This window comes from Lithobates pipiens, unplaced genomic scaffold (assembly GCF_037356315.1).
Source record: "Lithobates pipiens isolate NorthernLeopardFrog02 unplaced genomic scaffold, aLitPip1_a1.2 Scaffold_19, whole genome shotgun sequence".
Classification (NCBI taxonomy): Eukaryota; Metazoa; Chordata; class Amphibia; order Anura; family Ranidae; genus Lithobates; species Lithobates pipiens.
Window position 1 is genome coordinate 368020432 of NW_027507764.1, and position 11441 is coordinate 368031872.

General features: G+C 41.8%; 2 long non-coding RNA genes across 2 annotated transcripts; one reads left to right on the plus strand and one right to left on the minus strand.

The window, feature by feature from the left end:
* Positions 1-5797: 5797 nt before the first annotated feature.
* Positions 5798-7499, minus strand: LOC143996946 (uncharacterized). The gene is made up of 3 exons (XR_013277629.1): positions 7042-7499; positions 6116-6374; positions 5798-6028 (listed from the first exon to the last, which is right to left on the minus strand). It is a non-coding gene; the product is annotated as an uncharacterized LOC143996946 (long non-coding RNA).
* Positions 7500-10042: 2543 nt separating this feature from the next.
* On the plus strand, positions 10043-10499 carry LOC143996947 (uncharacterized). The gene is made up of 2 exons (XR_013277630.1): positions 10043-10181; positions 10269-10499. It is a non-coding gene; the product is annotated as an uncharacterized LOC143996947 (long non-coding RNA).
* Positions 10500-11441: the final 942 nt, after the last annotated feature.

Genomic DNA, 11441 nt, shown 5'->3' on the forward strand with positions numbered 1-11441 from the left:
ATTAATCGGTTAAATCTGGTGCTTTTAGCAACTTTTAATTTTAAAACAATATGCTTCATTTTAATTAGACTGGAGTTATTCTTCGAGTTAAGACTATTACCTATGTTAGCTTTGCAATAAAAAAATCTAAAATCATTTTTGCATGAATTGCTTAATAACAAAATTAGTTTTAAATGATTGGGAATGACTGTGACTTAAATAATAGGCCAGCATATGGTACACAGATTGACTACCTAATTGAAATTACTACCATGGTGCAGACTTAGTTATGTTACACATTCCACTCTACACTCCTTTCAAACACAGGAAGATCAAACAAAAGCAACAGCACAGCCCCGGTCAGTCTAAACTCACCTTAGACCTTATTTTTTAACCCAAACATAAAAAAGCCAATTCCCTTTATTCCAGTATATGCAGCATGCTTAGATTAATATTACATAGCTTGTAATAATTAAGAATAGAAGACCATTTAATATTTCACATAATAATAAACTACAGGAAAAACACAACAACTATCCAAATAACTCAGAGCAGTCCAAATTAGGCTTAACACAATAAATTACATATACAATTTGGTGACCAAGTTTATTTGAACATCAGAAGCATAATTAGCTTTCCCAGAGCAATTGTATGTCTCAACAAACACAAAGAGCTAAAACTCCATAGTATGGGGCCTAAGGCCCCTTTCACACATGCGGATGGTATGTCCGTATTTCATCCATCCGTTTGCGGATGAAATACGGGCATACATTCATCCCTATGGGATAGCGGGTGTCTGCGGATGAGAATCTGCAGACACCCGCTATTGTCCGCCTCCTCACCTTTCCGATTCTGCTGACGGAGGAAAATCCTATTTTTCTGTCCGTCTGCAGAGCGGATCGGATGAACACAGGCAGACGGTCCATGCTCATCCGATCCCCATAGAGGAAAGCGGAGAGCTGACAGGGCGGTCCCTGCACAGTGTGCAGAGCCCGCCCTGTCCGCCGCCGGCTCAGCGGGGACAACGGAGCGATCCCCGCTGAGCGAGCGGATCATCACGGGGCGGATCATTACTGATCCGCCCCGTGTGAAAGAGGCCTAACTGCTCTGTATTGATGCATTAAAATAAACCTTTCCTAGATAAATATGGAGGCTGCTATCATTAACCTTCTTATGAAAATGACGATTGACGAGTGGTTTATATTGACTGTACCATTAACACTTTCTAACTCACTGACCTAGGACAAGTATACAGTCAGATTAAAGGTAAACAATCTATTTGAAAACTTATTAGTAACTCATATTACTAAAGTTAGAGGGTCAGCAAAGGCACTCACAATGTTTTTTCTCAAAAAAAGGGGTTGGAAAGGCAGAATGTTTTTTTTTTCTTAATGCATTCTGTGCCATTGGCTCCCACTGCTGTCAATCAAAGTCAGTCAGCCAATGAGGATAGAAAAGGGGCTGGGCTGGAATGCGGCTCCGTGTCTGAAGGGACACAGGGAGCTGCAGCTCAGCCTGGGTGCCCCATAGCAAGCTGTTTGCTTTGAGGGCACTCAACAGGATGGAGGGGCCAGGAGCACCGAAGAGGCACCCGAAAAGAGGAGGATCTGTGCTGCTCTGTGTAAATCCACTGCACAGAGCAGGTAAGTATAACATGTTTGTTATTTATAAAAACGAGACTTAAGTATCACTTTAACTGCTTTTCTTTAAAAAAAAAACTGCTGTTTACAGAGCTCAACAGCTCAAGTTCAAATTACACATGCAGGTTAATGAAACACAGGGCAATTACTTATACCATCTGTTTTCTCTCCTCTCTATCTCTTCTTCCTCTATTTTTACAGCACTGAACAGCCTTTTTTTTAGAGAAAGAAAGAGTGAAGGCTGTTAGCTCTAGCTGTGTTCTCTTCGGAAAACCCATAATGCTCTGTGATACCAGTAGTTTGTTGTACCTGGTATTACATTTTTGCACCTGGGGTGCCCAGGCTCATTTAAAAGTTTTACCTGGGCAGGTACTAAAAAAATGAATGCAGTTATGGAATTATTATAAAATGTATGTATGTGTTTTAAATACAAAAAGTATATATGTATCTGTGTCTAGTTTGACTTAACTTGATTCCAGTATTTTTTTATTCCATCTAAAGCAATGCTAAGACTAGGAAAATCTAGGAAAATCTTTTAAGATGGACCAGACGGATTTGCCCCCTTAATTACCAGGCCATTTTTTGCGATACGACACTGCATTGCTTTAACCGACAATTGCGCAGTCATGCGACGCTGTACCCAAACAAAATTAAAGTCCTTTTTTCCCCTTTCTTTTGGAGGTATATAAACACTTTTTGCTATAGTACATATCCAAAAATATATATAAAAAAACACATTTATTCATCAGTTTAGGTCGATATATATTCTTCTACATTTTTTGGTATAAAAAATCTCAATAGGCGTATATTGATTGGTTTGCGCAAAAGTTATCGCGTCTACAAATTATAGGATAGATTTAGGGACTTTTTTTATTTTTATTGTTTTTACTAGTAATGGTGTGATTTTTAGCTGGACTGCGACCCCAAAATGACACCTCTTGGAGACCAATGACATTATTACATTGATCAATGCTATAAAAATGCACTGATAAATGTAAAAATGACACTGGCAGGGAAGGGGTTAACACTAGGGGGCAATCAAGGGTTGCTCCCTGGGTGTGTTCTAACGGGGGGATGGGCTACCAGGGACATGACAGAGATCACTGTTTCCGATCACTGGGAACAGTATATCTCTGTCATGTCTCCTGTCAGAAAGGGGATCCACTTGTTTACACTGGCAGATACACTGACAGATCCCTGTTCTGCCTGTGTACTAGGTGGACGCAGGTCACAAGCGGACATTGTGTCTGTCCGACCCCCGGGCATGCTCCCGCAGCACGCAGCGGAAGTGAGAGTGTGGCGGTGCGCACCGCTCGCTACTGTGCCTGCACGAGCCGCTTACAGATACAATGATTTGCGCAGGAGAGTCGACCTACCATCGAATAACGATGGCGGCTGGTCGGCAAGTCGTTAGTTAAAAGTACTTGGAGACAATCAGTGTCCAGCATGCAAATATGCTGGGAAAAAACAAGCTGACAGGAATAGATAGAAATGTGATGACCTTATGGAGGAAATTTACTTGAACTGTTGTACACAGAGGTCTAACTCTCTAGGTTTTATTGTCAAAGCCTAATTGAACCAGAAAAAGTTAGAAGCTGATTGGTTACTATGCATAGATGCACCAGATTCTCTGTGCACCAGTTTTAGTAAATCTCTCCCTATTAGTCTATTGCTGCTCTTTGACTTCCAATCACAGGCTTTGGGCAGGTTAGTTAGCACTTTCTGACAGTTTTTAGCTCATATAACAGCCCTCATAATCTATTTTAACAGTTTTTAGCTGGAGTTCAGCTTTAAAGTATAAGTTCACCCTTTTTATAGAAAATGAAAGGGCTAACTAAAACACTAAACCCTCCCTACCCCTTAAGTCCCAGTTGCACTTACCTCAATGGGTGATTAGCTGTCACTGCACTTGCAGTGGACCAGGGGTTTAAAAGCCCAACTCTTCTTCCCTTTCTTCCCCTTTAGGGCTTCCAGGATGTCTCAAAACAATTCATATGTCAGCATGTGACCAATCAAAATCATTCTGGTCTGTCTCAAAATCCCTAAGGAAAGAAGGGGATGAGGAGCAGGGCTTTCAAATCCCCAGACCGCTGCATCGGCTGACCTGCCCTCAGCCTGTTGCTAGAAGTGAAAGAGCAGCAACAGACCAATAAAATCATCACATTTCTTTCTAGGAATGCAGCAGGGACCAGGCCTTAGTAAAAGATGAACTTACACTTTAATGTCTGAAACAGCGTCTTATATTTTTTGGAAACAACACATTAATGGGGTGAATTAATAAAAAGTGCATGGGACAAGTTCAATTTCTCAGCTGGTACCATTGTCTATAGCAGGGGTGCCCAACCAGTGGCCCAGGGGCCACATGTGGCCCATGGAGCCCTCTGATGTGGCCCGTGACCTCCTGCTCTGGGATGGTGGTTTGACAAGCCCAGATCGCAGGTTGCCAACCCACCATCCCAGAGCATCGGTGTTGTGAATGAAGCCGGCGGTAGAGAAAGCAAGAAACTGCAGAGCAGAGCCGCATAAGCTTATGCTTCCTGTATAGCGCCAGCTCCTGTCACAATCGATACCAAATGCACTATGCTTGGGACAGCAACAGCCGGGGGGAAACTGAATGGAAGATTGATATTAAAGGCGTGTTCGTTACTGAAATCAGTGTATATATGGGCATATCTGTTCTTCAGTGGTTATTAGGCTGCTGTTAAACTAATCCTACACATGCGGGTTACCTGCACTGAGCCATAGACTTCTGTTATTACCTGTGGGTTTGGTGTGCTTTCAGAAAGTGCACTATACCATCAGGATATAATAGAAGTCTATGGCAAAGTGCAGCTAACCTTCAGGAAAGCCACAGGTGCACGTGGTGCATCAGTGTGAAAGCAGCCTTAGTACCCAATTGGACCCTCCATTCACCTCTATGTCCATTTACCCCTGCTTACCTTCAATCTGATATGCAAAAAAAAAAGGGAAGGGGAACCATCCCTTCCATCAGATTGAATTAGAGGGCCCATAGAGTAGCACGGGCTGTGTCCATATCCATTCTGCATATGCAGCGTAGATACAGATATGTAACCCGCCCATTACACTTATTTTGGCCCGCGACCAGTTACCGAGTCACTTCAATGGCCCTTGCTCTTCAAAAGGTTGGGCACCCCTGGTCTATAGCAACCAATTAGTTTCTATCTTTATTTTTTCCCCACAGCTTAGAAATGAATTTAACGCTGATTGGCTGAGCTCCAATTAAGACAAAGATGAGACAAAGTTTGTTTATTAATTCCCCCCCATTATTGTCTGAAGCAGGCTTTATTTTTGCCAAAGGCTGAACCAAAGTTCATCTTTAATTGACTGCAATATGATAACTGGAATCTGGAATGGGTTACTGCACAATCACTGTGCTGTGCACTGCACAAAACAAAATATGATTGCATAGGTATATTGTACATTGCTTATGACATAAACTTATTGACATGGATCAAATGACCAAAAGATGCAAAAGATAAAGAAATAAATACAATGCCTAACTTTTGGACTATTAGAACTTGTGCCCACAGTTGCTGTAGCCAAAGTGCATTCTTTGCTATACTTCAAGGCATGGCACAAAAAGAAAAAAGAAAAACTTTTTTTCTATATAATCTATGGCTATAGCAAAAACAGCATCATAAAGTACTATACAAAACTGCCAGGGTTTGTAACTATTGTCAGTACTGTTTTAAGAACATTTACTGTTGTGAAATGTAGGGTGCCTAAATTATTTAGCTAAAGCCCTTCTGCCTGGACTGATATCCTTCAGCTTCTAAAGCTTTTGGCTTTGATCCTGTTTAGTCCACTTGTCAAAGCACAGATAGGTTCACATCCTCCCATTTCATATTTTATGTACTTTTTGTGGACAGAGGAATGTTGATCCCTAATTAACTAGTCAAACAAAGATACCATGTAATCCGTGCACCAAAGATGTATTATTGCTTTTTACATTCCGGGGCTCAACAGACACCCTTTTATCCCTCTACATCTTCTACATGGACTTAAGAACTATATAGGAAATGATATTACAATGTATTGGAAAGAACACACTGCTGACAAGAGCAAGAAGGGTGCTGCTCACCCCTATAAATCAGAAAATCAAAACGAATTCCCCCACCAACGGGATTTTTAGGCAGCAATAAACAATAAGCATAGCATACTATATAAAAAAGATTACTTTATTGTGTGGTAAAAACATGAGCTTCACCCAGGTATTTAAAATAAAAAGATATAACTAGAACCAAGCTTGTACATACAAAAATTACAATGACAATTGGGCATACACTAAGCAGACCTAACTATAAATATACTGTATAAGATTAGTAACAGCAAAAATAAATTTATAGTTCTAACGCGTTTCAACCACTAGGGTCTTCTTCAGAGATAGTCTGTTGATAGAGAGACAAGATACAACTTAATAGATCTATCGAATAGGATTAGTATTAAACATATTCCAGATTTGTTAGTGTAATTACCCAGTATGGTATTGCCGAGAGGTTCATACAAATTATAGTGCTTAATGGTGGAGTTTACCCAGGTTCACGCTTAGGCGTCCTTCACAAGTTACAAAAGATATATGGTCCATGCATCTCGCCACAGAATCCAGCAGTGGGGTGAGGGTCGGAAGCCCAGAGGCGCGGCTCACGAGCGGTCACACGACAAAACCCTATGCCCCACAAAAATTGTAGGGAATAGGTGCAAGCGTAGGCAGCCTGCCTGTGTGGTAAGTCACGCCTGTGATGAAAATCCCAACATAATCGCAATTAGACATATATATTTTTATATTTGTTTTTTATATTCTATATTATATATATATAGACCCACATATGGGGTATGGAGGTATCTTATATAAGTTTTGTGTGCATATAAAGGGAATATCCCCAGATATCTATATTCACATCAAAAAAAAAAAAAAAAAAAAAAAAAAAAAAAGGGGGAAGGAGGGGGGGGAAAAAAGGGAAGGGAATGGGGGGAAAGAAAAACAAAACTCAAAAACCAAACACGTATTAAAAAGAAGAAACAGAAACAACAAACGTGGTTGGGAATCAAAAGAAAACAAACGTGAGAAGACCTGTGGTAGGAATAGTGTGTGGGATGACAACCCGATATTGGGTAACTGAAGTGAATGAGTGAGTGAATGATGTGCAGGTGAAGTGAATAATGAGGTGAAAGGTGTGGGTGTGGGTGTTATGAAAAGAATTAAAGGGATAACATATTAAGAAATCAGAGTGACAATGGAAAGAGTGCATGGGGGTGCTAGTGACGGATAGAGGTAAAGATGAAAATGCATAAAAATGCTGATGTTGAACTAGTGAGAGGTGACCCAAAAAAAAAAAAAAAAAAAAAAAAAAAACATTCAGATGTGATAAACCATGTTTATACTGAGAGTGATAACAGTTACCTGGATAGCTGGGCTGAACAAAAGATTCCCAAAATGGAAAAGGGGAGACAGCAGCTGGGAAACTATCCCGGGAAGAGTGCCAGATACGGTCAATAACTCCTAGTCCATAGGGGCACCCCCATCTAAGAATGAATAGAATGATAAGGGGAGCTAGCTGTTAGAAAAGCTAGTTTTTCAGAAGTTTATTTAAGTAAAATGGGGGCATGTCAGCCAGGTTAGCAAATAGTCAAACTTACCAACCAGGGATTCAAAGATACGAGAGTCCTTGTTTGTGTACAGGAGCTGGTGTTTGCTGCCAAGTATACTGTGTTATATAGAGCCCCGGGATTGCATCACAGGCATGGCCGCCCACCCATTGGCTGGTACCGCCTATTATTGCTTGGCCGCCTAAACAGGTCGACCTCGTGTGAACGCCCCGGCGTCCCGGAAGGTCGTAAAGCGACCCCGAAACGACGTCACTTCCGACACAAATGCACGACGTGATTGCGTCACGTCCGTCCGTACGAAGGGACAGACGAACGTGAGGCACGTCCGGAAGTGTTCAGGGACGCCGCCGACAAGGAAATACGTGTCTCCAATGGCTGGGCGGGACCAGCCCGCACCAGTCATATAGGGAGACATCTGTGGAGAGAGCCCTGCATGTGCACAGACAGGGGTCCCTCCTACCCTTGTCGGGGAGTCGCGCGAAAGAGGCAAACAGCCCCCCACACACCACCTCCTCCACATAAAAGCGGAAGGGCATTGGAAACAATGTGCGGGGGGACCATAAAAGTGGGGGACAAGCGTAAACCCGGGTCAGGTCAATGTGGGGATATGTCGCTACTGTCCAATACCTCCCCTGGCCCCCAGAACAGGGATGGGGTGAAGGTGTGTGGGTAGAGAGCAGGGAGGGGAGAAAAAAAAAAAAAAAAAAAAAAAAAAGCAGGGGGGGGGGGGGGAGAAGGACAGGCGACCGATCCCAACACACCATTAGCTAAAAGAAGCCATTTGCTTAACCAAAGATAAGAATAAAATAACATCTTTTTCAGATTATTATATATACACATATAGTATGCATGTCCCGACGTGCAAACGCACGTCTTTATTCAAGGACAGACCGAGTAAATATATAGCTAAGAGAATATATACAAACAGCAAAAATAAAGTGATAACATAATTATACAGTGAATCACAGAAGAATATGATGTTCAGCTGCGAACACTATACCATGATACCCTGTTTGGTTGTAATCATAATAATTAGAGATTATCAATAATTTGTGAGAGGGGCATGGTCAGGGGGTGTTCCTAGACACTTACTAAAGAGTTAGAGAGGAGAAAAAGAGGAAACATAAAGGAGAACGGGCTCACATAGAAGAGGGGCAGGTACACCCGGTTTCTACTGTGTCCTCCCTGAGGAGAACCCCTTTAGGAAGGGAGCGAAAGAGACCGATTCATTCAGGCCTGGGAAAGAGGTGGCATCCAATTTATGTATCCACCTCTGTTCCCGTTGTAATAGGGTCTTATTCCAGTCGCCCCCCCGAGCAGGTATGTGTATACGGTCCAGGGCAGTAAATGTAAACTTAGGCATTCTATAGTTGTGTATTTGCACAACGTGACGTCCAATCGGCAGGTAATAGTTGCCAATTTCCATGCTGTACACATGTTTAGACATTCGGCGATGGAATTCCTGTTTTGTTTTGCCTACGTAGTACGCCCCACACTCGCATTCTAAAAAGTAAACCACACCCCGTGTCTGACAATTCACGAAGTGTGTAGGTCGAAAGTTGGCACCGTTTGGTAGACGGAAGGTTTTATCACGTCTAATATGTTTACAACATGAGCAGTGATTGCAAGGGAAGGAGCCGAAAACTGAGCAGTGTTTGGACCTTTTGTTCTCATTCCTATATTCGCTCTGCACCAGTTTATCGTATAGTGAAGAGGCCCTTTTGAAAGAGATAAGGGGGCGTGCTGGAACCAGACAGCCGATCTTAGGATCGTCTTTTAAGATCGACCAATATTTTTGGATAATACCCAAAATGATATTGTGTTGTTTACTGAAGCGCATAATGATCCTCAGTGGGTCCGCTGTAGGGTCATTGCGTTCCTTTTTAGAGAACAAGAGGTCCCTGTGTGGTAACACTGCAACTTTGTTGTAGGCCCTGCGAAGGCAGGAGCGACTATATCCTCGCGCAAGGAATCTAGTCTGAAGTTTCTGTGCCTCTTCTTTAAAGAGACTGTCATTAGAACAGTTTCTGCGGAGGCGGAGATATTGGCCGTAGGGTATAGACCGTTTTAGGGCCACAGGGTGGAAGCTATCTGCGTGCAATACCGTGTTGCCGGCAGTGCTTTTTCGGTATAGAGAGGTGAAAATGGAATTATCTGGGGTGCGTCCTATAGTGACATCTAAGAACGTAATGCTCTGAGTGTCATATATCACAGTAAACTTGAGGTTATATGTGTTTATATTCATGCAAGACATAAATTCCAACAGGGCAGCCTCCGATCCCTCCCAGATGACGAGGACGTCATCGATATACCGCCGCCACATAGCAATGTGGCGCGTGTATTCGAGGAGGCCCTCGTCATCCAGGAGGGACTTTTCCCACTCCCCCAGGTACAGGTTGGCGTAGGCCGGGGCACAACAAGTGCCCATGGCCACGCCCTGCACCTGGAGGTAGTGGGAGTCATTAAATAGGAAGAAGTTGTGATGTAAGATGTAATCAAGTCCGTCCACTATAAATTCGTTGACTTCGAATTTATATCTCCCACTTAGTTGGAGTAGATCTTGTATAGCCTTGATCCCCTTTTCATGTGGGATCGAGCTATACAGTGCCTCCACATCAATTGCCACTAAGATGGAGTTAGCAGTTAAGGTGTGGTTCTCAATGGTTTGTAGTAGATGCGTTGTATCCTTCACATATGAGGGCATACTCAAAACAAATGGCTGTAGAAATGAATCAATAACTTTACTGAGATTTTCAGTTATTCCCCCTTTCCCTGAGACGATTGGCCGACCCTCACCCCACTGCTGGATTCTGTGGCGAGATGCATGGACCATATATCTTTTGTAACTTGTGAAGGACGCCTAAGCGTGAACCTGGGTAAACTCCACCATTAAGCACTATAATTTGTATGAACCTCTCGGCAATACCATACTGGGTAATTACACTAACAAATCTGGAATATGTTTAATACTAATCCTATTCGATAGATCTATTAAGTTGTATCTTGTCTCTCTATCAACAGACTATCTCTGAAGAAGACCCTAGTGGTTGAAACGCGTTAGAACTATAAATTTATTTTTGCTGTTACTAATCTTATACAGTATATTTATAGTTAGGTCTGCTTAGTGTATGCCCAATTGTCATTGTAATTTTTGTATGTACAAGCTTGGTTCTAGTTATATCTTTTTATTTTAAATACCTGGGTGAAGCTCATGTTTTTACCACACAATAAAGTAATCTTTTTTATATAGTATGCTATGCTTATTGTTTATTGCTGCCTAAAAATCCCGTTGGTGGGGGAATTCGTTTTGATTTTATGATATTACAATGTAAGTTCTAAGTATCTGTCTCTGCTGCACACTCACAATAGATTTAATATTTAACGTAAAATAAATTGTAAACTTATGAAAAGCTGCACATATCACAAAAAAAGCTAATTCATACATTGATAGATTAGAAAGAACACTTTTTGTTCCCATAACATTTTATTAAGGATATTCAAGGTATGTATGCAGAAACGGGTGGGTGTACAATACCATAATTTACATGGGCCCAGCGGCCTGAAGGTATACATGCAAACCAAAACCGTAACAGTGGTTTATTGTTCAATCCAATTATAACGACAAAAATGTGTATAACAGCGTTATAGTGCACTTAAGGAAATACAGTGGAATAGTATAGGTTATATGGTGAGTATTAACAAACTTTGTAATTTGTAGGCCCGAAGGGACCTAATTTTTAGAGAAGTCAAATCCACGTTGGCGTTGACTATGTTGTGAATTAGGCTGGCTTCTTGAGATAAGAGGGATTGGTTGGGGGAGTTTCTGTGTAGAGGTGGATGAGAATAATCTACGGAGTGATAGGTTACATGGAGTGGTATGTATATGCGTTTGGGGGGTTTCCGTGGTTAGCAGACCTGCTGACATATAAAAGAATATACTGCAGCGCAATAAAAATTGATTAAAATAATTAAAATAAAGAAACAATAGTCCATATCTTCATCTATTAGATTGAAAAGACAGTCCTGTCAGTTGATTATAGAAAGGAACCTCCTAAGGTGCAATGATGTACACAAACAAGGAAATGGTGGTTGCAGCCCCTCCACCACAGACACTCCAGCCTCTCACCTTAAGGACTCGCCATTTAACCCACACCTGGGGTATCGATCGATATTGAATCCAGCCGATGGTATTAA